The 4702-nt window shown below is 41.8% G+C and overlaps 1 pseudogene; it reads left to right on the top strand.

Annotated features, from left to right (window-relative positions):
• The first annotated feature begins 2996 nt into the window (after positions 1-2996).
• Positions 2997-3098, top strand: LOC116587291 (annotated as a pseudogene).
• The last annotated feature ends 1604 nt before the right edge of the window (positions 3099-4702 follow it).

A 4702-nucleotide genomic window follows, 5' to 3' on the forward strand; every position in this document is an offset into this window, starting at 1 on the left:
ACAATTTCCAAACCTGAAACCCCTGGGGCAAATAATACATTATATGTTAATAAAAAGTTTTTAAAAAAGGAAAAAAAAAAAGAAAAGAGCTGCTGGTTCATGCAACATGAATGAATCTCAAAATAATTATGCTAAATGAAAGAAGTCTGACAAGAGCTTATACTGTTTGATTACAATAGGTAATGTTGTAGGAAATGTAAACTAATACACAACAGTGTCAGAAAGCTGACCAGTGGTTGCCTGGGGACAGAGCTAGCAGGGAGGGATGGAAGGGAGAATTTACAGAGGGGCGCAAGGAAACTTCTGGTGGTGATGGACATGATCATTATCTTGTTTGTAGTGTTGATTGCACAGGTACACACAGATGATAAAACATATCAAACTGCACATTTTAAACATGTGCAGTTTATCATGTGTCCATTGCCTGTCGATGCTGGGGAGAAATGAGCTCAGCAATTCACCTTCTGGTTCCAGTCACTCTCTACTACTCTGAGCTCTGATCTCAGACTGCAGGCTGAACACGTGCTGACTCAGTCCTGCAACAACTACATTTACCTGAACTCTTTGTAGCTGGGAGTCCAAGGTCTCCTGTTAGATTATAAGGTCCTGGGAGGTTCTTAGATGCCCCTGGGCTTACACCTGCTGACTTTCTGCTCCCTGGTTTGCCACCTCACTGGCCACTTCAGTGTGAATTAAGTATGTCCCAAGTCTATGCTGTTGTAATTAGAAACCACGTTGGCCCCATTTGGCAACTGGTTCTAGCCCTACCAAAAAGTACCTGCCAGCTGCCCAGAGTCTCAAATTCTCATTCCTGGTCAGAGCCCACCTCAGGCCATGTCACTGAAGGACACACTGCCTCTTGTCAGGATGTATTTGCATCTCTCTAACAGCTTCTGTTAGCTCTCTGGGCAAGGCTTTTCCACTGTGTCACAGAGAACAGGTTGAGAGTAAACCTTGATCTAATTTGTCCCTGAGGGAAGGTCTAAAGGTTAAAAATTGAAGCTATTGTCACTGAATCAATCATTCCCCTCTGTTATCTGCCTCAATGGGTCGGCAGGATCTGATGAGAGCAGAGATAAGCAGAGAAATGTCTCAGTGCTGTCGCGGCCCCAGAGAAAGGCTGCCTGTGGGCCCAGCAGACATGGGGGCTCTCTCTCCAGCACCAACCAAGTCAGGGAATTATTCCAAGGGGACATTCCAATGCTGTGAGAACAGCATTGCCCCAGATATCTTTTGAAACACTAATAATTTTCCCCCCAAACTGATCTCTGTATGGGTTTCATCAATATTCTCAATATTAAATAAATCCATATAAAATAGAATGGTAGATGCAAAAATTGTGAAATGATGTGGTGCCGTCCCCATGTTGGATGGAATTGTGAATCCATATGAGGGTCTAATTAATTTTTTAAAATACCCAATCCAAACAGCCACAGCTTCCCGTTCTGCAGCCTGCTAATGGATGAGGTGCTGGCTGCTCTCAGATCTCTCTGAGATCCTAAAGACAATTTCACCCAGTCTGGATAAGGGACTTGACAAAGTAAGAGAGATCTGGGTGGGTTTCCCGGGAGCCTGACTCAGAAGAGCCCAACATTATGGGTCAACACACTCTGGCTCTTGGCAGGGATGAAGGTCCCTTAAGAAGCAGAGCAGAGGGGCACCTGGGTGGCTCAGTGGGCTAAAGCCTCTGCCTTTGGCTAAGGTCATGATCCCAGGGTCTTGGGATCAAGCCTGCCACATGGAGCTCTCTTTTCAGCAGGGACCCTGCTTCCCCCTCTCTCCTTGCCTGCCTCTCTGCCTACTTGTGATCTCTGTCTGTCAAATAAATAAATAAATAAAATCTTTGAAGACGAAGAAGCAGCAGCAACAGCAGCAGCAGAGCAGAGATGGCAGGCCCTACTCAAACCTGGGCCATGGTAACACACTGCCTTCCTTGTTCGCCCTCTCCTGCTAAGCCCACTCCAGCTCCCTCCAGAACTCACTGGGGTAGAATCCAGACCCCTTACCTTGGGCCACTGTAGATGTCTGTCATCTCTCAGAGCAGAAGCGAATAACATAAAGAGTCTGGAAGTTTTCCTTCTGCTTCGATTTTTTGAAACAGCTTCAGGAGAACAGGTATTATTTCTTCTTTGAAAGTTTGGTAGAATTCCCCCAGGGAATCCATCAGGTCCTGGGCTCTTGTTTTTTGGGAGGTTTTTGATCACTGTTTCCACTCGTTACTAGATATTGGTCTATTCAGATTATCAATTTCTTCCTGATTCAGTTTTGGAAGCTTATAGTTTTCCAGAAAGGCATCGATTTTATCTAGGTTGCTTAACTTATTGGCATGTAACTGTTGATAATAATTTCTGATGATTGTTTCTATTTCCTTGGTGTTAGTTGTAATCTCTCCCTTTTCATTCATAATTTTATTAATTTGGGTCCTCTCTCTTCTTTTGGATTAGTTTGGTCAATGGTTTATCAATCTTATTCTTTCAAAAAAAACAGCTTCTAGTTTTGTTGAGGCATTCTACTGTATCTCTAGTTTCTATCTCATTGATCTCTGCTCTAATCTTGATTATTTCCCTTCTTGTGTGTGGGGTTGGCTTAATTTGTTGTTCATTTTTCGGTTCTTTAAGGTATAAAGAGAGCTAGTATATTCTGGATTTTTCAGCTTTTTTGAGGGAAGCTTGGATGGTTATGTATTTCCCCCTTAGGACTGCCCTTGCTGTATCCCATAGGTTTTGGACTGAAGTGTCTTCATTCTCATTGGTTTCCATGAATTGTTTAAGCTCTTCTTTGATTTCCTGGTTGATCCAAGCATTCTTAAGCAAGTGGGTCTTTAGCTTCCAGGTGTTTGAATTCCTTCCAAACTTTTTCTTGTGGGTGAGTTCCAGAAGGAAAACTTCCAGACTCTTATGAAGCCAGCATTACCCTGATCCCCAAACCAGGCAAAGACCCCACCAAAATGGAGAATTTCAGACCAATATCCCTGATGAATATGAATGCTAGGTTTTATTGCTTCTCGGCCTTTTGGCTAAGATCAAGTGTAGTATCTATTCTTAGCAGTTTAATGAATAGTACAATTCTCAACAAGATCCTAGCTAATAGGATCCAACAGTGCATTAAAAAGATGATCCACCATGACCAGGTAGGATTTATCCATGGGATGCAAGGGTGGTTCAACACTAGCAAATCAATCAATGTGATAGAGCAAATCAGTAAGAGAAGAGAGAAAAGAACCACATGGTCCTTTCAAATGATGCAGAAAAAGCATTTGACAAGGTATAGCATCCGGTCCTGATTAAAACTATTCGAAGTATAGGGATAGAGCGAACATTCCTCAGCTTCATAAAATCTGTCTATGAAAAACCCATAGCAAGTATCATCCTCAATGGGGAAAAGCTGACAGCCTTCCCTTTGAGATCAGGAACACAAGAATTCCCACTCTCGGGGCATCTGGGTGGTTCAATGGGTTAAGCCTCTGCCTTCAGCTCAGGTCCTTCATGCTCCCAGGGTCCTGGGATTGAGCCCCACATTGGGCTCTCTGCTCAGCAGGGAGCCTGCTTCCCCCTCTCTCTCTGCCTGCCTCTCTGCCTACTTGTGATCTCAGTCTGTCAAATAAATAAATAAAAATCTTAAAAAAAAAAAAGAATTCCCACTCTCACCATTCTTGTTCAACATAGTATTAGAAGTCCTAGCAACAGCAATGAGACAACAAAGAGAAATAAAAGATACGCAAACTGGCAATGAAGAAGTCAAACTCTCTCTTCAAAGATGACATGATACTTTATATGGAAAATCCAAAAGATTCCACCCCAAAACTACTAGAACTCATACAGCAATTCAGGAATGTGGCAGGATACTAAGTCAATGTACAGAAATCAGTTGCTTTCTTATACACTAACAATGAAAATATAGAAAGGGAAATTAGAGAATCAATTCCATAAATGATAATTCCCTTTGGTTAGGGAATCAACCTAACCAAAGAGGTAAAGGATCTGTACTTAAGGAACTACAGAACACTCATGAAAGAAACTGAAGAAGACATAAAACTATGGAAGACCATTGCATGCTCATTGATCAGAAGAATAAACATTGTTAAAATGTCTATACTGCCTAGAGTAATCTATACTTTCAATGCCATTCCAATCAAAATTCCACTGGCATTTTTCAAAGATCTGGAGCAAATAATCCTAAAATTTGTATAGAACTAGAAGAGACCCCAATTGCTAAGGAAATGTTGAAAAAGAAACACAAAACTGGGGGCATTATATTGCCTGATTTCAAGCTTTACTACAAAGCTTGCATGGTACTGGCACAAAAAAGACACATAGACCAGTGGAACAGAGTAGAGAGCCCAGATATGGACCTTCAACTTTATGGTCAAATAATCTTTGACAAAGCAGGAAAAAACATACAGTGGGGAAAAAAGACAGTCTCTTCAATAAATGGTGCTGGGAAAATTGGACAGCTATGTGTAGAAGAATGAAACTTGACCATTCTCTTACACCATACACAAAGATAAACTCGAAATGGACAAAAGACCTCAGCGTGAGGCAGGAATCCATCAGAATCCTAGAGAAGAACATAGGCAGTAACCTCTTTTGACATCGACCACAGCCACTTCTTTCAAGATATGTCTCCAAAGGCAAAGGAAACAAAAGTGAAAGTGAACTTTTGGGACTTCATCAAAATCAAAAGCTTCTGCACAGCAAAGGAA

The sequence above is a fragment of the Mustela erminea genome, chromosome 3 (assembly GCF_009829155.1).
Source record: "Mustela erminea isolate mMusErm1 chromosome 3, mMusErm1.Pri, whole genome shotgun sequence".
Taxonomy (NCBI): domain Eukaryota; kingdom Metazoa; phylum Chordata; class Mammalia; order Carnivora; family Mustelidae; genus Mustela; species Mustela erminea.